Source organism: Cupressus sempervirens, chromosome 2, assembly GCF_028749045.1.
Source record: "Cupressus sempervirens isolate cs-2001-9-10 chromosome 2, ASM2874904v1, whole genome shotgun sequence".
NCBI lineage: Eukaryota > Viridiplantae > Streptophyta > Pinopsida > Cupressales > Cupressaceae > Cupressus > Cupressus sempervirens.
Genome location: NC_143119.1, coordinates 128,866,488 through 128,893,673, shown reverse-complemented (window position 1 = coordinate 128,893,673; position 27,186 = coordinate 128,866,488). Strand labels below are relative to the sequence as shown.

The following is a 27,186-nucleotide window of genomic DNA, read 5'->3' as shown; positions in this document are numbered from 1 at the left end:
TGTAAAGTGTTGATTGACATACTGATTGAAAATAGCTATAAGTTTCAAACGGTATAACATTTTTTAAATCTAAAAGTTGCGTCACATTCTATGCTTCGCCTAGTATAAGAAAATTTTTTAAACAATTAAATTTGGTAAAATTTTCTATTAGTTAAGGTGGTCAGACATGGTATTTTTTTTTTTTCCAAAAAAATTTGGTAGAAAATCCATATTTAATTATTTATTTGGAATAAAAATACCAAAAATTATGCGTCACATCCAGGAATGAGTCTACTTTTTATATCTATAATTATATTAAAAAAATATTATCATTTGATTTTTATTAAGGTGGTCAGACGTACACCTACTTTTTATTTTCGCCCTGAAATTTTTGTAGTACTGCATTAAAATCCAAACTTTTGACCAATCAATTTTTTTTTATCCTAATAAGGTCTAGTATTTTAGAAACTACATTCAATTTCTTACAAATTATTTTCTTACAACTTTTTGATATAAAGTCCATAACCACTTTAAAATTATGTGTCAAGTTGACATAACCCTAATTTGCTAATTTTTCACTACCACTGAAGGCCATAGTTTGGTACACCATGATCCTGCACATACCCACATACATGTCAACTCATCAACAAGACATAAAAGGGACCAAGGAATCTATACTAGGGCCATCAACACTCTTACCCTAAATTTTGAACAATTTCAAGACATGCTAATTTATTCGTCATTCATTGTACATATGAAATGTGATCAAATTAGTTTATTATAATTGTGATTTACTTGTGTGTCAATGCCAAAAGTCTCACTCAGGAAGTTATCAGTGACTAGCCCATCATCCATAGCGTGTCATATTTTTGGCTCCACAATTTGGTGCATTCGCCCATATAGTACATTTCTTTATGTTCTTATCTTTCACTTGTTGATATTATAACCCATCGACATAAAATGCATGACACCTATCCCTCCATGTACCCCATTTCATAACCTCCCTAGACACCTCATTTGCATTTTGGATCATCTGTTCAAGTGTATTCACTAGGGTTGAGTGGTGAGAAAGTGTAGATGATTGCAACCTATTGACCATTTGGGTAATGTTAGCACTATTTTGTGTAAGGTAGCTTATGAGGTCCTCTTATTTAGTAGTTAAATGATGTAATGGTATGTGCAGAGCGTTTATAGGAGGCAATGGTTGTTGAACAGAAACATTGAGGGTCGAGTGGAGGGTTACGTGGTTGTGTCACTATGCGTAGAAGGTTTTGCATTTGTGTCACAATGGGTGGAGTATTTTTTGGTTGTGTCACTACAGGTCAAGGGTTTGATTTTGTAGGAGGTGGTCTTTCACCTCTCCCTAGTTTTCTTAGATTCATTGATTCATCTATTTAGAAAAAAAATTTAAAAAATTACAAATTATGAAATAAATTTACAGAACTTACAAATTATAAAACCACATTACAAACTATGATGGAAAAATATATAAATGATGAAAAGAATGAAGACCTACCTTGTTTTTGTGATGCCATGGATGAAAATGCAAGAAAAAAACCTCTTTTCCTCACAAACCTGATCAGGTTTTGTCTTTTTCCTCTTCAATCCATGTTGCTTGATGTAGGAGCATCTTGGGCTTGCTTGCAATCCTACATGATGGGGGGTATTTGGTTTTGGAGTTGTGGTTATGGCCACCAAAGGAGTGGTGCTCGATTGCTGTTAAAAGTAGTGTTGTCCATGGTGCTCGATCATTGAAGGGGCTTGGTTGTTGAAGAGCTCAACAGATACTAGTGTTCGGCATGCACTGTGGAGCTTGAAAATGCTTGGGAATTTACTGGTGCTTGGCTTGGTTTTGATGACACTCGGTTTGATCTTGGTTCCTATTGGTGTCAAGTTGTTTGTGAGCCAACTTTTAGCATTTAATTTTTGTATGGATATTTAATTTATGTTGTAGCTGACTTGTGGCTCAACATATATTTAATGTGAGGGATTTAATTTATTTTGTAATGAACTGGGCCAACTTGTGGCTTAGTTGGGTATAATTAGGGGGTCTTGTAGAGTCTTTAGGCATGATTATGAGGATCCATCTTGGAGAAGAGGATGAAGGATAGATGATAATTTTGGAGAGCTAGTATTTGTGGCTTGAGGATCAAAGGATTGCTTGCTTGGTGGACCCAAGGGTACAAGTGTGGATTCTTCTTTGTATTCTCATCTAGTTGTGGATTTGGACTAGCTGGGATTGTGATTGTAAGTTAGATGTTGTGGGATCTTGAAGAATTGATATTGTAATTTATGTTTGTATTTGGGCCTAACCCAAAAGGCCTTATAGTTGGGCATATTGCATGTATTCAGTTATTTTATGAATAAAGAAGTTGTTGTTTTGTATTAGATCTTGCATTATTGTTATTTGTTGTTGTGTTTATGCTATGTGGTTATTTTCTGGGGGTTTGGACATCTCCTTTAGGGATTCTCATGCCTTTCACTATGTCATGTGGTATCAGAGCCGAAGGTTGTTCCTAAGTGTGTGGACAAATTATCGAAGTTGATGTAGTTTGCACCAGGACCTTGGGTTGGAGAAGGTTGATCTTGTGGATCTATTGTTTAGTATTTGTGAAAATTTTGGAAGATGCCTCCAAGAAGATTGGACCCTAGGACAATTGATGATCTTAGTGATGTTGTGGAGGAAACGATATCAAAGAAGATTAGAGAAGAAGATCTGAGATTGCATTGATGAAGAGTGACATGATTGTTGAAATTGTGAGTACTTTAGGTAGTGTGCATAGGCATGTGGGTACTGAAGATGGTTACGAGGAAGTTGTTGAAGACATTGGGGCTATTCGATCCAGCGGTGAGGATAGAAATGATCATGTGGAGAGACCTATTGTAACTAGGGTTGGTTAGTTTATAGGACCTGGATCTAGGTTGAAGCTGAAGCATAAGATGGAGGTTTCTAATTTCTCAAGTACTTTGACTCCTAAAGACCTAATTGATTAGATTGGTGAATTGGAAGAATAATTTGAGCTTGAGGATATTGAGGATCCACTAAGAGTGAGGTTGGCACAAACTAAGTTGAAAGGACATGTTGCTCTTTGGTGGAAGGAACTACAAAGAGATAGAGAAGAAGAATGTGAAATGAAGATCACTAGATGGAGGTTGATGGTGACTAAATTAAAGGCTAAGTTCATTTATGTTGGTTATGAACTTGAGTTGTTTAAGATGCTATAGAATTTGAAGTAGAAAGATATGACTGTGAAGGATTATACCAAGGAGTTCTAGAAGTTGACTATTCGATCTAGTCATAGAGAATTGTCAAAGGAAAAGGTGGCTTAGTACATTAATGGTTTGAGATTCAATATTCAGGATGAGGTTGGTATGTTGAATATTTCTTCATTTAAGAATTCTTATTAGTATGCTCTAAAGGTAGAAGATAAGTTCAAGAGGAAAAATCAAGGTAATGCTAGAGGAAAGGAGAAGCAAGATAGCTTGGTACAAGCTAAACCAAGTGCAAAAGGCGAACCAAAACCAGTTGATTAGAAAAGGAGGATAGGTGGAGGTGTGTTTAGAGGTAATTATTTTAGGTGTGGTCAAGAAGGGCATAGATCTTTTGAATGTATGCATGGTAGGACAATTGTTGTTGTGAATGAGGTTGTAGTCCAAGATAGTCAACCTAAGAAAGGAGAGAGTTTGCTAGCTTGGTGAGTATTGGTTGGTCAGAAGACACTAGATTATTGCCAACAGACTAGTTTGTTTAGGACCTGTTGTAAGTCTGGTGGTAAAGTCTGCAAGGTGACTATGGACGGTGGTAGTATAGATAACCTTGTTGTTGAGGAGATGGTTCAAAAACTTGGTTTGAAGAGAGTGACACATCCTTATCCTTATAGGATTGGTTGGTTGCAAGGTGAACATGCTTTAGAAGTAAAGGAGTAATTCCTTGTTGATTTCTAGATTGGGCAGTATAAGGATCAAGTGTTGAGTGATATTGTAAATATGAACAGTTGTGATGTGTTGCTCGGTAGACCTTGGTAGTATGATTGCAGGGTTGTGCATGATTGTGTCAAGAATTTTTTTACTGTTGTGAAAGGTGGCAAGAAGAATTCCCTGATTCCTTTGCAGAATGATGATCTTGGTACGAGGAACCCGAGTACTGGTAGTCAAGTTAAGTTGAAAGATTCTGAGAAGCTTGGAGATCAGCATGGAAAGTAGACCTATGGTACACAGAAGATGGATGTGAAGAAGCAAAATAATAGCAAAGGAAAGAGTGTACAAGTTAAAGACTTGGAGGATATGTATGTGGAGAACCAGTTTTGGATTTATGTGCTAAATCCTAGAAGATGTTCTTCCAGCTACTATAACATCTTTTCAAACTTGGGGTGTCTGATGTAGGAGCATCCTAGGCTTGTGTTCAATCTTGCATGATGGAGGGTATTTGGCTTTGAAGTTGTGGACTCGATCACCAAAGGAGTGGTGTTCGGTCGCTATTGAAAGTAGTGTTGTCTATGGTGCTCATTTATTGAAGGGGCTCGGTTGCTAAAGAGCTCAGTAGATACCGATGTTTGACATACACTATGGATCTCGACATGGTCATGGAGATTGGCATGCACTGTAGAGCTCAACAATGCTTCAAAATTTACTGGTGCTTAGCTTGGTTTCACTAACACTCAGTTTGGTCTTGGTTCATATTGGTGTTGAGTTGTATGTGAAATGACTTTTGGCATTTAATTTGTGTATGGATATTTAATTTATGTTGTAGCTGATTTGTGGCTTGACATATATTTGATGTGAGGAATTTAATTTAGTTTGTAATGAACTAGGTCAACCTGTGGCTTAGTTGGGTATAAGTAGGGGGTCTTGTAGAGTCTTTAGGCATGATTATGAGGATCCATCTTAGAGAAGAGGATGAAGGATAGATGCAAATTTTGAAGAGCTAGTATTTGCGGCTTGAGTATCAAAGGATTGCTTGCTTCATAGACCAGGGTGTTCAAGTGTGGATAATTCTTGGTATTCTCATCCAGTTGTGGATCTAGACTAGTTGGGATTATGATTATAAGTTGGATCTTGTGGGATCTTTTAGAATTGATATTGTAATTGTATTTGGCCCTAACCCGGAAGGCCTTACAGTCAGGCATATTGCATGTATTCAGTAATTTTATGAATAAAGAAGTTGTTGTTTAGTATTAGATCTTGCATTATTGTTATTTTTTGTTATTTTTTCCTTGTTTCTTTATTTTTTAGGGGTTTGGACATCTCCTTTGGTGATTCTACTGCCTTGCACTGCATCACTATTTTTGTAGTTTGAGGGTATAAAAATGCCCTCAAATGTGGGCAGCAAAAAATTATTTATGTTTCTTAAAACTCGATCGGGTTTTAAGAAACATAATTTTAAAAAACTCGATCAATTTTTTTAAATTATAATGGCCAAGCTTGGATACCAAACCTGGCCCAAATTTCAGTTTTGAATAACACGATTAGGTTATTGAGATTTTTTATTTTGTTTTGTTGGGTGTCCACTTTTTTTGTACACCAACTTGGTGTACATACCCATAACATCAAAAAATTACTATCATACATCATATATCAACATATCACAAGGATAAGTCAATGTTGCTTCCAATATATACATGCATCAAAGTTGTATCATTTCATGTTATCTTGGACCAAAGATAAAATATAGTGAGCATGCTATCCAAAATAGTCATAGGTGTTAGCTATATGCAAAGATATTTCATGCTAAGAAACATAGGTGTTGATCAAAACATTGGTACATCATGATATAGAATAAAAATGTTCTAGTGACACTACTACCAACAATACTAGTGTTAGTTCCAAAGACAGACTAGAGATAAGAATGTGAGACCAATGACATGAATGAACAATGCTATTAAGTACTTATCATGTGCAAAGATCACCTCCACATCTCCCTCAAGTATCAATTCAAATGAGCCCATAATTCCAAGAAGGGAAAAAAAACATGGATAACCATTAACTTACAAATTAAAATATGATCAAACAAAAAAATTACATAATCTACAATTGAATCCAATCGAATCATTAATGCCTACCAAGATTCACTTCTTTGTAAGCACACATTCACCTTTGAGACTCATGGGATCCTAATATAAGATTAAACCTCCCCATTCCTATGATTTATCAAACATTTACCTATACCTACATGCACATTTAGGGATAGATTCATCTTATTTAAACCCTCACATTTTTCCCTATTAGGTTAACCTTTTAATAAAGCTATATCAAATCGCCAAAAGAAGAACAAAAATTATTCTCAATCATAGTTGCCACACCCTATGTACTCACCCCACATTAACCACACATCCATGCATCTCCAACAACATTGATACTCAAACCCCAAAGAAAATAGAAAAAAAAAATCACCACCAAGTGCTCATTGATTATTGTAATGCAATACCCAACCTTACACAAAAAATACCCTCTTATATACCACAAAATAATCTGATAAAAAAGAAAAAGGTGTGGCTATCCACGTTAGATCCTAGCACACTACCCAAGCTCTCTCCTCCTCCATTTGCAACTCATTTAATCTATTTTAAGTATTTCACCTTATTAGGTAACTCATCTTTTACATTTGTAATTTATTTATTAAAAAATCTATTTAATAAATTTATAACTACATTATTACATAAGTTAACTTCATTTTGAAAAAGAAATTTCTCCTTCTCAAATAGCGTTTAATTAAATTAATCAGTATGTTGATCTAACTCTTATGAATTTAAAAAGGGTTTTTTTGTTTTAATTTCAATGAGGTTGACTCTTCAACCTATCTAGCTAATTCAATTCTTTGCACATAAAACTTGTGTTGAATATAACACACAATCTTATAAAATTATTGTAATATTTCTTGTACAAACTAATAGTTTTTTTGTGTTTATGCATATAAATCCTAAATATATATAATTTTTAATTTCAAAATAGTTTTGTATTTCTTAAACATACTTTATGATTTTTTTAGTGAGTGATTTTATATAATCACACAACCTTGTAGAAATAATTTAAATTCACACATTCATAAACATACGTTATTCGTATCAAAATCTATAGATTAGTTAGAGCAAATTTATTCCATGGTGCATAGCTTCATCTTTACATATATTTAGGCTAGTATATTTCGTTAAAACTAGAAGATCAATATGAGATGCACTTTTTAAATTATATTTTTTATTTTCCTATTTAGATTAGATAAAAGACTTTTATGTTTATTTAAAACAATTTATGTTAAAACTAGAAAACATAGAATAAATGTAATTACTATTATTGTCATAACTTCAAACAAAATTCAATAAGATAGTCCTTTTAAGCTCCTATATAAAAATCATCCATAAACTCTAAAAAAAATCTTTGTTCTCTCCTCTTTTTTCTTCGTACCATTAAATTCCCTACACTATACTTAAATCAAGGAGTCATAGGTAAACTGAAATCAAAGAGAACCTTGGTAAACTCCATATGATAATATTAACATCAAAATTAAAGAACAAGTTAAATCATTAACTTAAAATCGGTGCAAATCTACGGATGAATCAAGAACATGTTCAACCTAGATAGGTCCCCAACAAGCACAATATCTTATTGAGGGGTGAGAAAGGAACCCAAATTTGATGAAGAAAGGAAATCTTGTAAACACCATATAAGTAGGGCCCCACCAATACCATGGGGAATCGGGATGCCCTATGGCACAAGTAGAGTGAAAAGCACTGGACCCCAAACTAAGCCCTCGAGACCCACCAGATCACATGGTACATGCACTTTAGAGCCAATGGGGATGTTTGCTTAATACTACACCTGGGTTAGAGAGGAGGGATAACTTGACTATGTTGGAGAGGTGCGATAGTATTTGCTTAAGCTCCTTGCATAATAATGGCGCGCACTAGATGGGGGAAACTATGATGTTTGATGGCTAATGCGGGCAGCTACTACTCGAGGGTGTGACTTTTGAAACATCAAGTTGGCGATAAGCATGTCGCAATGAATCAGGTGGTAATGAGCACAGTTGTACACCATTGTCTGAAAAGTTGCGTGCTTTAGAACCTGTCGGCTACTTCTCTTACGTGAAGCTCTGATTTTAATAACTATTTGCCTTTCTCAAAAATAACTATTTGCATTTCTTAAACAAGTATACAATAATATTATTGTTTATTACATATGTCAATGCACAGCAACATTATTTTTGGGTTGAGTAAAGAAACACGCAAAATCATAGTAAGTTATATCAGGAATTATTTTCCTTCGTCAGCTAGGTAAGAGCTGCGGTAAACTGAACGCCTGTAGAGGGCAACCATGAATTTCCTTGTAGGAATTGATTGACCGTAAACTTGGTGGCCTCAGTGCCAATGGCTTAAACATCACACGCTAAGGGTTGATTTTGAAGATTGATGCTGAGATCTTCACTTCAAACTCCAGCTCCAACGCTCCATTTCCACCGTTCTACAAATAATTTCTAAAATACTTCAGTTCAGGAGTAGTTTAAACAAGAAGCGTGCTGTACATATGACATGCATTAGATGATATTTTTGGATGCATTTTAGTTTAGTCTTAGTTACTTCTTCTCCCATCAGTAATCATTGGCATGGATAATGCAATTATCTTAGCTTTCTTTTTTAATTTAAAGACTTGCGTTTCAAGCAGTATACAGTCTTTCCTTTTATAATAATTTCCTTCAATTAGATTAATAAAAGATCATGATTTTGTCCCCAAAACAGAGTATGCTTTGTTCTTGAGCAAAGTTATTTTACTGTTATGGTGTATTGGATATTATTTTTCTCTGTTGTTGTTTGGATCTTTCCAAGTTTCTACATTTGGTATCAGAGCTGAAGGTGTTTGGAAGACAACAGCATGGCCTACAATTTGCAAATTCCAGAGTTTGATAGAGTTGATTACCAATATTGGTCAATCAAGATGAAGACTTTTTTGATTGGGAAAGATTTTTGGGAGATCGTTGAATCCGGATATGAGGAGCCTGTAGATTGGAATACTCTCCAACCTAATGATAGGAGATTGAAGAAAGACACTGAGAAGAAGAATGCAATGGCATTGTTTCACATTCAGATGGCTCTTGATAAGAGCTTGTTTCTTCGAATTGATGATGCACAGACAACAAAAGAGGCCCAGAAGACTAAAAGATGCTTACCATGGCAATGATCAAATCAAAGTTGTGAAGCTACAAACTTTGAAAAGAGAATATGAGAACTTGAAGATGAAGGAGACAGAGAGTGTGGGAGATTTTTGTGTGAGAGTGAAAGATGTGACTCATAAAATGGCCACTTTGGGTGAATCTATTGCTCAAGAGCAAATAATACAAAAGGTATTGAGATCTCTAACCCCAAGATGGAATATTGTAGTAATTGCCATAGAAGAAAGCAAAAATTTAGCTACCATGGAGTATGATGAATTGGTTGGATCTCTTATATCACATGAGGATAGAATAAGGGACACATCTACCAGTGTTAATGAGAAGGCTTTTACTTCCCAATTGCAAATTTCAAAGAACGATGGTGCTAGTAGCAGTAGTAACAACAACAAAGGCTTGAGAAGGGGCCAAAATCAAAATTTTTCAAGAGGATCTAGAGGAAGAGGAGGTGCTCAAGGAGGAAGAGGTAGAGGCAGATTTGATAAAAGAAACATCCAATGCTATCATTGCAATAAGTATGGACATTTTGAGAGAGAGTGTAGACTGCAAATTATGCCCAACAAGATGAGGATCCTTCCTCGGGTAATTTATTTTTGTGTTATGGGAAAGGTGAAAGTAATGTGAATGATGTTTGGTATTTGGATTCCGGATGCTCTAACCATATGTCTGGTAACAGAGAAATATTTTCAAAGCTTGATGATAGTTATAGATCCAATATTACCCTTAGTAATAACAATACTGTGGATGTTGTGGCCAAAGGAGCCATGGATGTTTAGACAAAGGAAAGTATGAAAAGTGTTCAAGATATTTATTATACTCCCAAGTTAAAGCATAATTTATTGAGTGTTGGGCAGCTATGTGAGAAGAATTATAGAGTGGTATTTGAGAACATGCACTGTACTATCTATGATAAGAATCAAAAAAAAAAGTGATTACAGTTGTTCCTATGACAAAGAATAGGATGTTTTCTTTGAAGTTTGGTCAAAATGATAATTAGCTTGTCAATATGGCTTATGAGGATAAAAGTTGGTTGTGGCATCTCAGGTATGGCCATTTGAATTTCAATAGTTTGAAGAATCTAACATCAAATGCATTAGTTCTTGGATTTCCTAAGGTTGAAGAGCATAAATAGATTTGTAAAGGGTGTGCAAAAGGGAAACATTCAAGGGAATCATTTCCAAAAGGAAATGCATGGCCGGCCCAATACCCACTTTAGCTTATTCATTCAGATATTTGTGGTCCAATGCAAACACAAAGCTTGGGTAAGTCATCATATTTCATTACTTTTATAGATGATTACTCACGCATGTGTTGGGTATATTTTTTGAAGACTAAGGATGAAGCCTTTGATACATTCAAGAGGTTTAAAGCTCGTGTAGAGAATGAGAAAGGGAACACAATCAGATGTTTGAGAACAGATCGAGGAGGAGAATTTTGCTCAAACAATTTTCAAAATTTTTGTGAGATGAATGGCATCAAAAGACAACTCACAACTGCATACACACCCCAATAGAATGGAGTGGCTGAAAGGAAGAATCGTACTGTGGTAGAAATGGCAAGGAGCATGTTACAAACCAAGGGTTTGAATAATTCTTATTGGGTTGATTCAGTTGCTACAGCCATATATATTCTCAACAGGAGTCCTACAAGTGCCCTACACAGGATGACTCCATATGAAGCATGGTATGAGAAAAAGCCTAATGTAAATCATTTTAAAATTTTTGGTTGTTTGGCTTATGTTCGCATCCCTGATCAGAATAGGCAAAAGCTAGATGCTAAAATTGAATCATGTATTTTTGTGGGTTATAGTGAGGAAAGCAAAGCTTATAGATTATTCAATCCTATTACTAATAAGATTGTTGTTTCAAGAGATGTGATTTTTGATGAAGGGGGAGTTTATGGTCATCAAAAACAATATGTTGGAAAGCCAAAATCAGTTTTGGATGATGATGATATTGCTGATAATGATAATGAGCAGTCAGCTAATGGTTCTATTTCAAGATCACCAAGCCCACCAAGAAACCCCTCACCAATCCCAACAGCAAGTCCATCCTCAAGTCCTCCAAGGAAGGTAAGAAGATTGAGTGATATTTATGAGAGGTGTCAAAATCAAGCACATGAAGAAGATCTAATAGGTGAGACAGTAAATTTTGCATTACTTGCTAAAGTTGATTTTGAGCCATCATGTTTTGAAGATGCATGTGCTAATGAAGTTTGGATGCAAGCAATGAATGAAGAGATGGATTCCATTGATAGGAATGAAACATGGGAGCTTGTAGATCTTCCACATAAGAAGAAGAAGATTAGCACAAAATGGGTCTATAAGACCAAGTATAATAGTGATGGGAGTGTTGAAAGACACAAGACAAGATTGGTTGCTAAAGGTTTCACTCAAAGGTATGGCATTGATTATGAAGAAACTTTTGCACCAGTAGCAAGACAAGAAACTATTAGGATGCTAATCTCTCTTGCAACTCAAAAGAAATGGAGTATTCATCACATGGATGTGAAAAGTGCCTTCTTGAATGGGTACTTAGAAAAAGAGGTATATGTGGGACAGCCACAAGGTTTTGAGATTCAAGGCAAAGAAGATTATGTCTACAAGTTGAAGAAGGCTTTGTATGACCTCAAGCAAGCACCACGTGCATGGTATGCAAGAATTGATGGATATTTTCAGCATAATGGCTTTCAAAGAAGTAAGAGTGAACCTACCCTTTACTACAAACAAGAAGGTAATGATATTCTCATTGTGAATTTGTATGTTGATGATTTGTTATATATGGGTAGTAGTTCAAAGATGAAAGATGAATTTAAAGTTGCTATGATGAATGAGTTTGAGATGAAAGATTTAGGTCTCATGAAATACTTTCTTGGCATGGAGGTTTATCAAGGTAAAGATGAAATTTTTTATTTGTCAAGAAAAATATGCAAAAGATATGTTGAAAAAATTTGATATGGCTAATTGTAAACCTCTTTCCACTCCAATTGCTCATGGAGTTGTATTATGTAGAGATGATGGTGCTAAAATTGTTGATGAGACATCATATAGGAGCATTGCGGGGAGTTTGATGTTTTTAACTCACACAAGGCCTGATATTGCTTATTTAGTTTCATTGGTTTCAAGGTATATGACAAATTCATCAAAGGAACATATGAAGGCAGCCAAGAGAATTTTGAGGTAGGTGAAAAGCACAGTAGATTTTGGCATTCACTATTCTTCTAATAAGTTTGAGCTTGTTGGCTTTAGTGATTCAGATTGAGGAGGTTGTTTGGATGACTGAAAATCTACATCTGGTAATTGTTTTTCTTTGGGTTCTAGTTTAATTACATGGAGTTCAAAGAAGCAAAGTATGGTTGCTCTCTCTTCTACAGAAGCAGAATATGTTGCGGTCACTTCAACTGGCACACAAGCTTTATGGCTTAGAAAGCTTCTTGAAGAAATTGGAGATATACAGGTTCAGCCTACTGTGATTTTTTGTGACAACATAAGTGCCATTAAATTGGCCAAGAATCTGGTTCATCACAGCAGGACCAAACACTTTGATCTTAAACAACATTTTATCAGAGATTTGGTACAAAATAAAGCGGTTGAGTTGAAGTACATTAGCACAAAGGAGCAAATTGCAAACATCTTCACAAAGGCAATTACAAAAGATCAATTTTTGGTACTCAGAGATCAGATTGTGAGTCCTCTCAGCATCAAGGGGGAGTATGAAGATTGATGCTGAGATCTTCACTTCAAACTCTAGCTCCAACGCTCCATTTCCACTGTTCTACAAATAATTTCTAGATTACTTTAGTTCAGGAGTAGTTTAAACAAGAAGCGTGCTGTACATATGACATGCATTAGATGATATTTTTGGATGCATTTTAGTTTAGTCTTAGTTACTTCTTCTCCCATCAGTAATCATTGGCATGGATAATGCAATTATCTTAGCTTTCTTTTTTAATTTAAAGACTTGCGTTCCAAGCAGTATACAGTCTTTCCTTTTGTAATAATTTCCTTCAATTAGATTAATAAAAGATCATGATTCTGTCCCCAAAACAGAGTATGCTTTGTTCCTGAGCAAAGTTATTTTACTGTTATGGTGTATTGGATATTATTTTTCTCTGTTGTTGTTTGGATCTTTCCAGGTTTCTACAGATTCTTAGTGCAAAAGTGTTAAATAGTCAAAATTTGACTTACTTTTCCAAGCTTAATTTCTTCCTTAGTGTGTGATGTTTAAGGCAGGCCGCCTCGGTGGAGGTCCTAATGACACGGTAGCCCCCCATTTGACCCTTTTTGCAGTGCTAGCCCCAGGCCCACGGTTCATGTACTCTCCATAGTACAACGTACTCAACGCGAAGTTCCCCTCCCATTCATGCCACCCCGCAGGGTGAATCAGATCGTCCAAGTGAGACTGCATTATTACAGTGCGAGAATATTGCTTCCACGGCCTTCCCAGATACACCTGGAACGAGCTCTTCGCTGCGACAAGATCAGATGTCGCCGACATCCTGCAATTGTGAATGGAGATGCCCGTGTTCTGGTTGGGATCCTTCCTTCCCTGAGCGGTGTACATTATGTTCTGGTTTGCTGCGGGCTTTCTAGCCATGATGTTGCAGTTCTGGAAGACGACGGCGGCGTTGCCGAAGATGAAGTCCACAGTGCCGTAGATGTCGCATTCCCGGTAGAACTGGCGGAGGGAGTGAACGTAGAGAGTGTCCTGGAATCCCTCGAAGCTGCACCTCCAGAACGCCGACAGATCTGATCCCACGCGAAGGGCCACCGCCTGGTGCTTCGCCGGCCCTGCCGTGTTCTTGAATGTTATGTCGCGTGCAACGAATCCCTTCCCCGTCACAGCTGCAATCATTACGAATCTTTACAATTTGGATCTTGACAAAACCGTAGCTATTGAAATTGACAACAATATAAATACAGAGAAAAACTATAAAACTTGGAGAATGGCTTACCAACGGTGGCAGAATGAAAAGTTGTGGAGTCATCTTGAACATTTCGGCTGCCAGTGATCACAGTGACATCTTTGCCGTCTCCGATGAACATGATGTTGTGCTTGTTTTTGGAAACATCAATGTTCTCCTGATACACCCCTTTCTTAATATGGATAACATATTTGGAGCTGCTCTTCTCCGGAGCCGCAGCCACCGCCGCCGCAATGGTTGTATAACGGCCGCTGCCGTCCTTGGCAACGACAGCGTTAACTTTTACACTCTGCGCGGGGCTCTGCAAAAGCCGTCGATCTCCCTCCGACATCCACAGCGGGAAGCCCTCATCGTCCGACGACACGAAATCGTCGGACAAAAGGCGGCGCCGTCGTTTGGGAAGTGAATCGGCGTTGCCAAGCACTTGATTTGCTTTATCGGAAATGTTACACACCATGGCCAGCGAGTTGCTGACGCATTGCGAGATGTTGAGCAACTCGGGCTTGAGATCTTGTTTGAGATGGCCTTTGCAGAGGTGGAAGCCTTCGAGACACGTGTACTGGTTCGTGATAGCCCCGCTCAGCAGCGTCTTCAGATCATCCGCGTGGCGTGGCATCGTCAAGAACGTTGTGTTCTGCAAATCGGACAGCGTTTCATGGAGCTCGTCCAGCGTGTCATCGAACATCTCCTTGCAGTCTTTGAGGGCCCCGCGTTGCCTCGTGTCAAGGCCGGGGCGAGGCAGTTTCTGCACGTGGGCTTTGATCTTCTCCACGGCGCTTATGCCCACCTTCACGGCGGTTTGCACGACGTCCATATGACCGGCTTTTTCCGACAGGCCGACATAGCTTGAGATAGTTGAGACGCAGAGCTCTGGATGAAGCGTGGAGCTGCATGCATCATGCAGCACGTTCGGCGTCTCTTGCAACCTTCTAGAACCTCTCGCAGATTCCACGTGCTCTTCTTCTTCTACTACTCTCGCCTTACCGACTCCCGTTGCAAAGAAGATGAGCGTACCAAATATCAGTAGTGAAGCCAATGCTGCAGGAAACACTAGTTTCTTACTAATCTTACTGTTGGAGCCCATTGTGCTACTCTTCTCAAAAGCCAACGAAAGGGTAAGAAATCTGAATGGGTAGGGATCATATAAATACACTTTCTGGTGAAGTAAGAGGGGCCTATTTTCCATCATTTTATCCGCAACTTGTAAAAGAGAAAAGTCTTGTGGATTCCTTGGCGGCAACGTCTATACAACCACGAAAATGTACTTCCATACGAAGGAGAGGACTTAGTCAATTTTTTAAAAAGTTAGAAAAAGCAATGTAAAGGAAGTGCATTTTTGTGGCTGTATAGCCACGGGCTTCCTTGGCCGCCTCGTGGGCGTTATCAAAAGCCTTATTTCATTCATTGATGTTCGGCATCAAATGGAGACTGACAATCGTACAAACGATCATGGCTCTTTATCCTTTAACGACAACTATTTTGTCTTGGTGCGATGAACTTAGTAAACTTTACTTCTCCTTTGAAGTTTGATCTGAATTTCGTCTTTTGATCACTCGGTCTATAACAAATTCTGCGTTTCGAGGTTTGACCGCTTAAATCCAAACTAGTTGGGATTAATCAAAAGGAGAATCGCAGAGCTTTGAAGCAACTCGAGCTCATCCCCGTAAATGGATTTAGCTTGTGTAGGTGCGGTCTGACAGTCTCCTGTCGGTCACTTTGCACTTTTTTGTTATAGCATATTATCAAATCGATAATATTATTAGTTTCGTAAAGAGTGCACATGGAGGTAACATCTAATCTCATAAAGAGAAGATTCATTAGTTCGAGTACATATTCTAATTTCAAGTTTCTCCCATAAGATACTTCTATCCGGTGGGTAATCTTTGCTTCTAAGTTTATTATTTAAAATTCTAATATTCTAAAGTTTGAGATGATTTGAGAGATTGAGATTTATGGTGTCCCAACAAACAAATTGTTCCTTTTCTAATTTTGTGGGAGTTTAAAATATATTTTTTGGGATTATCTATATGTCAAAAAACAATGGTATGTAATATTTAAAGATCTTTTAGCAGTTTTTAATCGTGATTTGAATTGGAAGAAAGCCATTCTTGGTTATGGTTTGCAAAATTATGTAATTGCTGATTTCATTCGACATGTTGTTCTTAAAAGCATTAAAAATAATTGTGCTGCTATGTTTTCTAACAGTTTTCATCATATACTTGGTACTCTAAGATGTTGATGTACTCTTCCAAGTGGCTTTTCTTCTCTAGTTGTACCAAAAGTTATGCAAGAAGAATAAAGAGGTCGCACATCAACTTCAACATATTAAACAAAAAGTTATGCAGTTTCAATCTTGTCGTCCTTGTAAATATGTCATTCAATCGATGTAGTCTTTGTTTAGTCTTGATATGGTGCTAGTAATTGTAACCAGATTCTTCATTTTTCTTTAGCTACGTTTACAACTTTTATTTGCTTTGTTCAATAAATAAATAAAAGTTTGAGATGATTTTATTTTTAAAATATATTTTGTATAGTTATTTGTTTTATTGACTAGAACTATCTTTAATTAGAATTGAATTATTTTTTAAACAAAAAAGAATGCAACCTTTCTAGAATCTTCCCCACTAATTTGGAAGCACAGAGCATGGTTGTGCCTTTAGCTTAACCCTTCAAACCCCTAACCAAATTCTAGGTAAGCGACAATCAAACTCGAATCACGAAGCCCATACTGCCTCACATATTCCAATTAAACCTAAAATGATCTCAGCTCTGTAGTCTAATTTGACACCATCTTATTAAGCATCATCGAACTCCAACACTAGCTTATTTTAAGTGGCATCGTCTAGAGTAACATATTGTGCTTGTTTCTTAATGCCACAAGCTCCAACGACTTGCTAGTCAATAACAACTCCTTTTGTGGAAGAAGTATAACTAGCAATCGCACCTTAGTGTGCAATGGGTATGTCGTATTTATGTGTACTCATTAATTGTCATATTATTTAAAATGTACAAGTTTTAAAATAAATATTTTAAATATTATTATAAATTTTATTTCTTATTATTTTGATATAAATATTTATATTAAGGAAGCTATAATTTTATCACATTAATAGATTTGTGTGTTTATTTGAATTTTGATTAAGATATTTGAATAAAAGTTATTTAAACTATTAATGTAACTTTTTCAAATATAATATCAAAATAATAAAATAAATAAATTTGTAGGTGGAGATGCATTCAATTATTTAAAAGCTTGTTTTGGTAATTTTGGAAAACTATTAGGATGACGAAAAACTATTAGGATGACATATAAAAAGTGTTACTTATAAAAAGAATACATATATCAAATAAAAGAAGAATGATAACCAAATTCATAATATATATAAGATTATTGTATATTATTGCTATAGTATAGTTCTGAAATCCATGATCACATATTTAAACCTCTTCTTACTATTGAAGAGTGCAATTTGAAACTCTACATTTAAAATAAAAGGTTATTTGAACAAAAGGTAAATAAAAAATTATTAGTATTATATATGATAAAATAGTATATTATTATAAAACAAAATAAATTGTATTCATTTGAAAAAACCTATTTAAATATTAGTTCAAATAATTCAAAATTATAAAATATATTATTCAATTATTTCATATGAAATATTTACTAAGTCAATAGGCTTATTTATTATGGCACACAATGGCCAGAAAATTGTCATATGTCAGAATAGTGTCTGATGCTAGATGCAGCCAAATTGACAATTTCTAGAAAATTTTGTATTCCACCAATATTTTAACTGGAATTATGTCTATTTATCATTGGCTGATGCGGATTCAAGTCCATTATGTAGAGAATGCACCTCTTTTATGTGTCAACACATACTCCACTTTTCCTTCACAAATAGGATGAAAACTAGCTTCTATAGTTGGTTAGTGTCACAAACTATCTCTCCAAAACCCAAAAAAAATGGGAAGCATTGACATGTGGATTTGTTAGTAAATTTGAATAAGGATGAACACCAAATTGGGTAAGTTATGTTCTTGAAGGTTGTTAATAATTTTAAATAAACCATTATGAAAGAGGGAGTGAGGATAACAATTTGATGTCATCGCATAAAAGGGGATGGATTGTGTTCTACCCTCCAATTATTTTTCCATGTGAGAAATGATTGTATGATACAAAAGTTATTATTCTACAAATTTAGCATTCGTTGGTTGAAAACAAAGCAAGAATCTCTAGGTAGGAGGGCTTAAACAAGGACTTGCTTGACAATGGCTAATTGCAAAATTATAGAATTTGAGGATGGATGACAAGTTGTGAGCAATGGTATTAAAAGATAGAGAAAATATTAGAGGTAAAGCCTAAGCAACCTTTTAGTGCAATAAAATGTGAAGTCTTTTACACAACTATCTACAACATGCACATGCAGAAATCACATGACTGCTATGAACAGTTGTATGAAAGATATAAAGACTCTCTTGAAGAGTATATTAATTCAAAGGTCTTATCTTCTATAAAGGAAAAATATGGAAGTGAAGGTTAATGTAAGAGATGTTGGCATTGCATTGATTGATTGAGAATGTGAAGGAGAACATGTAAACCATTATTTTCTAAAAAAACGTTTTGGGCATTTTCGTGCAGATTGGGATGTGGAGTATGGATTACTATGAGTCTGACTTTGAAAAAAGATTTTCTAGAAGACACTGCTACATATTACTCTTGAAAGGCTTCTTCGTGGATTATGAAAGATTCATGTCCTAATTATATGCTAAAGTGTGTGATGGGGGAAGAGTGTGAAGCACCTTGTAGTAGCAGCATGGAAGGACCAAATTAAGGAGAAGTCTTGACAAGCTGTGAAGTAACTAGGTTATCTCTACTTATGAGTAGTCTCATCTAGAGTGATGATGTGTAGTTTGTACCTGAGTAAAACACAAGTTATACCCTCGATGATATGCATCATTACCTTCATCAGAGCTCATCAAAGAGATGCATAGTAAGAAACAAATCCATGCTAGCATAGAAATTAAACTCTAAAATAGGAAAATACAAATGTGGTTATGTTGCTATGAATTCACATATGTATTAATCTTGTTCATTAATTGCCAACTAATTAATTACAAGTCTTATTTAACTTGTTATTTCCTTATTGTGATGAATGAGAGTATCCATTACCCTAATCTACTTCTAGATTATGAGGAATTAATATGTTAAATATGTATTTAGTCGAGGTAAACACCTTTGTTTGTAAAGGCACAACATTGCCAAACAATGTCAATTTAATAAAGATGTGTGGTCCCTATTATTTTACCCTTTCCAGTCCCACATACATCAAATCATCACCAATTGGTCCACAAAATAAGTATTGTGATAATTTTTTTGAAGTGTTTCTTCTTCATATAATCTTGGGGTGCTAAGAGTGATCTTCTATCCTGCTTGTACTACATATTCTACTACTCACAAAAATGTCAACTTTCTCATTATTTATTATTTTCATTTCGCATTTGTGTGATGGGGGAGGGGGGAATAGTTTTTTATAATGACAACAATGAAGAAAAGTAGAAAACCATCATTTGTCAATAATACAAGTTTTAAAATGATTAAAAAGGGAAAAAGAATAGACAAAAGTCAAACTATAGCTAATTTGTTTTGAATTTGACATTTAAAAAATATATTAAACCTTGAAACCTAATAGCAGCTATACAAATTTTAGTTTTGCATAGCTCATATGCACTTACAAGCTTGCAACAAATTGTGTGGAATTTGACCATCATTTATCAATAATAGAAGTCTTAAAATGATTAAAATGGAAAAAAGAATAGAAAACAAGTCAAACTGTTAATTTGCTTTGAATTCAACATTTAAAAAATAATATTACAACTTGGAACCTAATAGAAACTATACAAATTTTATTTTTGCATAGCTCATATGCACTTATAGGCTTGCAACATTGTGTAGAATCCGACCATTGTTTGTCAATGATACAAGTCTTAAAATGATTAAAAATGAAAAGAGAATAGAAAAAAAGTCAAGGGATAGAAAATTTGTTATTTCCTTATTGTGATTAATGAGAGTATCCATTACCCTAATCTGCTTCTAGATTATGAGGAGTTAATAGGTTAAATATCTATTTAGTCAAGGTAAACACCTTTGTCTATAAAGGAACAACATTGCCAAACCATGTCTATTTAATAAAGATTTGTGGTCTCTATTATTTTACCCTTTCTAGTCCCACATACATCAAACCATCACCAACTAGTCCACAAAATAAGTACTGCAATATTTTTTTGAAGTGTTTCTTCTTCATATAATCTTGGGATGTCGAGAGTGATCTTATGTCCTACTTGTACAACATATTCTATTACTCAAAAAAAATGTCAACTTTCTCATTATCCCTATAGCAGGTATTTACCTTTTGATTGTTATTTTCATTTCTCTTTTGTGTGATTGGAGAGGGGGAATAGTTTTTTATAATGAAAACAATGAAGAAAAGCGGAAGAACCATTGTTTGTCAATAATACAAGTCTTAAAATGATTTAAAAGGAAAAAGGAATAGAAAAAAAGTCAAACTATAGCTAATTTGTTTTGAATTTGACATTTAAAAAATCATATTACCCCTTGAAACCTAATAGCAACTATACAAATTTTAGTTTTGCATAGCTCATATGCACTTACAAGCTTGCGACATTGTGTGAAATTCGATCATCATTTGTCAATAATACAAGTCTTAAAATGATTAAAAGGGAAAAAGGAATAGAAAACAAGTCAAACTCTATTTTGAATTTGACATTTAAAAAATAATATTACAATTTGGGACCTAATAGCAACTATACAAATTTTATTTTTGCATAGCTCATATGCATTTATAGGCTTACAACATTGTGTGGAATCTGACCATCGTTTGTCAATAATACAAGTCTTAAAATGATTAAAAATGAAAAAGGAATAGAAAACAAGTCAAGCTATAGCTAATTTGTTTTGAAGTCAACATTTAAAAAATAATATTACGACTTGAAACCTAATAGCAACCATACAAACTTTATTTTTGTATAGCTCATATGCACTTACAAACTTGCAACATTGTGTGAAATCCAACCATTGTTTGTCAATAATACAAATCTTAAAATGATTAAAAAGGAAAAAGGAACAGAAAACAAGTCAAATTGTAGCTAATTTGTTTTGAATTTGACATTTAAACAATAATATTACAACTTGAAACCTAGTAGCAACTATACAAACTTTATTATTTTCAAAGTGAAAACCTTAAACCTAAATATTTAATCTAAAAATATACAAAAAATGCCAATACAACAAGCCCCATGTACAACTAGTTTATTGGAAAACTTTAAGCAAGGACATGCTTATATGAAAATTTATGGTACCAAACAATTCAAAAGTAAGTTGCAGCACACAAATGTCTCATATTTTTTGTAGATTTATGATGTGTATTTGTTACAAAATTGTTGATTTGATTCATACAAAATAGAAAAACATCCATACAATCATCACAATAATTAATAATGACAAAAAATGATTTTCTTCAGAAATTGTACAGCGTATGCTACTATCGGCCTACACATTGCACCTTCTGGTGCAAGTGCTAGTTTTGACATATAGTATGATCACAAAATTTCAATATTTTCTATTGTAAAGTTAGAATTTTGTGTAAAATAGTGTGCTCTTATTATACTTCAAATTTTAACAAAAGATTCTAAATATAAATACAATTGAATTTAATTGTGTAAAATATTTTAATCTTAATAATTTATTAATATTGAAAGTCATTAATAAGTTGCAAGATTATAGTGAGAAATGTGAGGAAAAGTTTGTATTATCTATGATAAAATAAAAAATAATAAAAGTACCTAAACTTAAATTCTCTAAAAAAAAATTTAGTTTGACTAAAATTTCTCCCACGGCTAGTCTTGAAGTTCCTTCAAATTTTCAACATTTCTTTTTAACACAATTTTAATTTTTCTTTTACTCACTAAATGAAAATAGGGCAATGCTTTATCTAAATTTGTGCAGAAGTGTTTGCTAAACCATCATCAATGAGAATGAGTGGGTGCAATGCCATTTTTGCATTACCACTAGTTATATCTTGAAAATAGAGCAAGAAATGATGATTTATATTACAACTACATTAGCCCTTTTTGGAAAACCAATGAGTAAGATTTTTTTTGGTGCTAGCTAATCTTTGAACAAAATGTACCAAAGACCAAAAAGGTCAAACATGATTCTTTTCAAAAAAAAATTCAAAAAATTTGTTGTTTTCAATCACAAAACATGCAAATCATGAAGATCAAATGCTGAAAATTTCAAAAAAAGATCATTGTGTTTTCATATTTTTGAAATTTAGTCAATAGTGCAATTTGTAGGGAGGATAGTCGCATCCATTTTTTTCCATAGCACAAACCTCTGTATTTTAAATACAAATCCAAATAACTTACTCTTGCCTAATAATTTAACTTTAATAAGATCGTACAAACAAATTTTTGTTCTATTGAATTTAATCGTCTTCCCCAAATATTTTGCTACCGCATCTAGAGCCTTAGTCTTTGTGAGGATAAACATGCCAAAAGGTACAACCATGTGAAAAGAGAAGTTAGTCTGTCTAAAAATAATGAATGATGAAGTTCGTGAGGAAAACATAGCTTTTGTATGCATTTGACATAAGGAAAAATGACGAATAGTAGAGGGGCATGTGATCCAAACCATACATACTTTTACTTTTCAACATAGCTTCCCCAAGTACATTAAATTGTTAAGATGTGTTTGACAACAAAGAGAAAGGAAAAATCAGTCATCTTTAATACTACAGGATTAAATGTTGTGGTTCCAACTTCAAGAGAATTTTACAATAAAGAACTTTTTACCATTTCTATTTTGGACATCATGGCAGTTTTTGTAATCTTTCAAATAATGAATGGTGGTGATCAGTTTCATGGTCGTCTAGGGCCTCATAGCAATACTACACTATTGATAGTAAATATTTTCCTGGACTTTTTCATATGGAAAATGCCTATAGCATAATAAGGAAGAGACACAACGTCAACATTAACAAAGTTGACATCTTCAACCAAAAGCTCATAATGAATTTTTATGTTTCTTGTAATTTTTCCAATAACTTTTGTAGCTATCTTTTCCCATTTTTCTTCACACTCCTCAGTATACATTGCAAGAGCATTCTCAAATGCTTTCTCCTACTCTCTACTCAACTTGGAGCTCACATGAAGATCTGAGAAAGATATTGTCATTTACTCTTAGCCTCAAGGATACTTGGTCTTACATAATACACACTTCCAAATTATGTATTAGTGCTTCAGATCTTTCTACAGATGAACATTCAAAATGGAAGGTGTCACATAGAGGACAAAGGGGGGAAATCAAGAAGGGGAATTAAAAGGGAAGAAAGCGATTGAAAATAAATGTGTACCTAGGAAATGGGCAAAATATTTATTGATATCAATTGTAATTCCACTAGTTTTGGGTATTTTAGATGGGTAAAAGCACAAACCTATGTCACCCTTTTGTAAAAGAAAAGGCTAAGAAAACTATAACTGTTCACCTTCAATGGCATAAAATTGGTATTATTATTTTAAATTTGAAAATGAAGTAAACTAATAAAATGTGTAGAAATTGGATGAGTTTAGGATTATAATTTTTAATAATTATTTGGAATAAGAATTGACATGTTTTCCTAATTTTTATAGATAAGTTTTTAGGTGTTGAAAAATAATGAGAATTAGGGGTCTTGTTTCCACCACAAAGCAATATGGAAATAAACCTATTTCCCTTTGATCTTAGACTATGTTATAGATAATATATATAGCTAGAACAATAATAATAAAAATGAATTTAGACCTATATTTTCTCTTTTATAATAATTCAAATTTTAACTCACCTAAAATCGATAGTTTTCATCTCCCACCACATTTTTCAAAACAAATCTATTCTAATTAGGAGAAAAATTATACATTCTTGAAGAGGACTCTCTCCTCTATAATGCCATATAATTTTTAATATTTTTTTCTTTCTTAAAATTGACATCTTGTCGAGTGTCAAATTGCGTGCTTGTAGAATTTTTTAAGCATAATATATTATATCTAATTAAAACACTATAAACGCTATATGAATATATTCTTGACTCTAAGCTTTATAAAATTATGTTTATATGTTATTAAAAGAATATAATAAAACATAGTAAGAGTTATTGAAACACCATTTTTTAAAATAATTTTATTTCTTTAGTAATTGGATACAAACTAGTATCAAACATGCATTTAATAGACATTTCCAATTGGAAAAATGTGAGAGCAATAGTCACTTAGCTAGAATCATGTTATCCAGATCATATGTTTCAACAAAATTGATTTTTAGATAAAAATACTCAAATTCAGTCATTCTGATAAGTCAGCCTGAAATGTGACACAGTTTTGTACTTTTACTTAGATGTTATTTTTTAACCCAAATTCAAGTTATTATTATAACTTGAAAATTTTATGGTGGAATCCACTTGGTTGGTTGTTCGATCTTGCATAGACTGTTCCTTATAATGATAAGTTTAATGTAATCAAATTTCCTATTCATAGTTATTTATGACTTTATTCTTCATGGATTTGATATTTATCTATAATGTATCATACAATAAATTTCATATATATCAAGATTAAAATGTGAGGACCTTTTCTTGTATTGAGTTATTCTTCATTCTCTAGTTATATATAAGTATTTTTCGCATTATCTTTATGTGTTTGCTACTTATTGGTATTAATGCCTTTGGAAGCTTCTTTTCATTATCATTGATAGTATTTAGAATATTGATATTGTTTGTTTCTTAAAGAGGTAGAATTGTATTATTTTATTAGTTTTATTTTTTTCGTTCAAACTCTCAAATCATACACATCTTGAACTTCCAATCTACACATTTTTCAAGAAATAGTTGTGTGCTTTTATAGCCCAAGATTGTGATATTAGATTATTAAAACTATTACACAATGTTATCTACCTTATGTCTAGACATGTATATAAATTAAGCACACTATTTATATTGACTACTTAGAGAGACACTAAAACATTTAAATAGTGGTACTACCTTAAGGGAAGCTCCCATGTAACCATCCTAAATCGTCTACTATACCAAAAGAAAATGTTTGAATATTTTGAGTGTAATATAAGATACAAATTTAATATTTTGGATCATTTATTTATGTTTCACATTTATTTGTAAATATCTTCCAATATGTTCAATGGAGTTCTATTACATAAATTGACATATTTTTTGTAGCTCTTGTGTACATTTTTATTGGTGTAATATATTTGTTGCTTTGGATACATGTTTAACTTAGTACATGATAATACTCATGTTTTTTTAATTTTAGTTAACTAGTTTAGTTTAATTATTCATACTTATAGATATGACAATGGGTTGTAGATACTCCTATCCTTATGGTATTTTTTTTCTTATCCTCGTAGATTCAAAAACTTTGATAAGAAATCCCTTGATTTTTAGTTTTATGTTATATCCTCATCCTCATCATATTTAGAGATTATAGGGTTATATGTCTTGTCTTAAAATTCTTAAAAGATACCAAGATCAAAGGCCTTGATTATATGAAAATAAGGAAATGACCAACATTTATTCTTGAAATGACAAATTACTTAAGAAATTATCTAATAAGGTGTCAGGCATTGGAACAAGATCTAATGCTTAATCTTTTTTTACTTGGAACAATATATAATCCTTTAGAATGTGGTAAGTTATCTATTCTTGTTAATCACATCCCATTTGATAGCTCATGATGAGTATAGCTATTTTACATCTACTTTTATACCTCAATAAGGTTTAATCACAAATTTTAATGTTTTTACCTCCTTATAGAATTTTATACATAATTGAATGCTAATACTATAATTTGCGTGAGATTTTAGCTCGTCAATTTTAATTTTCATCGATGGCACCCTTCAACGTTGATAGCCAGTGAAATTTTCTATTATAGTTTCTAACATGAGGCTTCTACAACGATGCATGACCATGTGTGGTCATGAGAAGTTGAATTTATTGCTCAGTACTTTAAGTTAGTTTTGAAGGTAAACCAAACATTAACAAAATACTTATGTTTGTTTCTTTGCTCAAATCCAATATTTTATTACTTGTCTCAATAGAAAATCCTCCAACCTGATGTCAAATTTAGTGTTTTGGGGGAAATTTCTATTGTAGGATTGTAGAGAGGGGGTGATTAGTGATAAGAGTACTAATATATGTCATAGTAGGTTAGAAAGATAGACTCCATAGCAGTACATGGAAAATTTCATATGAATGATTATCCCCCTAGAAAAATCCTCTAAATTTCAAAGTATAATCAATCATATGATTCCACATCGATACACCATTCACTATGACTTAGTATACACATTTTGGGAGCATTTTGTACACCTTCACAAAAAAATATGTTGACATGACACAATATTTAACCATGTGGACTTGAAAAAAAAATTAATTAGGCAACTTGGCAAGTAAATTATTAGGCATCATCTTCTATCCTAAATAAACACACAAAATTGAACCCACAAAAAGATTTGCTTCAAATTATGGATTGTGGAAATTTGATAATGGCAAGTAAACTATTGTAGAAAATTGAATGTAAAAATAATGCCCAGATAAGATTTTGAAAAGTGTGATGCTAAAGTGAATACGTACTGAGCTCCAACCTCTGAGTATTTACTATAATGTAAGCACACATGCTATTTTCCAATTATCTTTTGGATCACACAAACACATACCTACACATGCATGGACTCACACATACTCTCTCTAAAAAGGAAGAGATCCACATGCAAGTGTGTATTTATATATAAATATTGATATTTAATAATAGATAATTGATAAATATAACTATTACTGTTGAAATTTGGAAATATGAATAAATTTGGGTACTGGCTAATCTCAAATGTTGAAATGCTGAAATTTTTAGAAAAATCCATGATGTTTTCAATTTTTTATAATTTGGTCAACTGTACAGTGTGTAGGGAGGATAGCTACATCCATAAATTTGTTAAATGTATGTGATGTCATACATTTATTATTCTCAATTAATTATTTATATCTTTCATCCTTTTTAACCCCAAG

At 33.7% G+C, this 27,186-nt stretch overlaps 1 pseudogene; it reads right to left on the bottom strand.

Annotated features, from left to right (window-relative positions):
• Positions 1 to 8,242: 8,242 nt before the first annotated feature.
• LOC149571375 (pectinesterase-like) lies at positions 8,243 to 15,143 on the bottom strand (annotated as a pseudogene).
• Between the last annotated feature and the right edge of the window lie 12,043 nt (positions 15,144 to 27,186).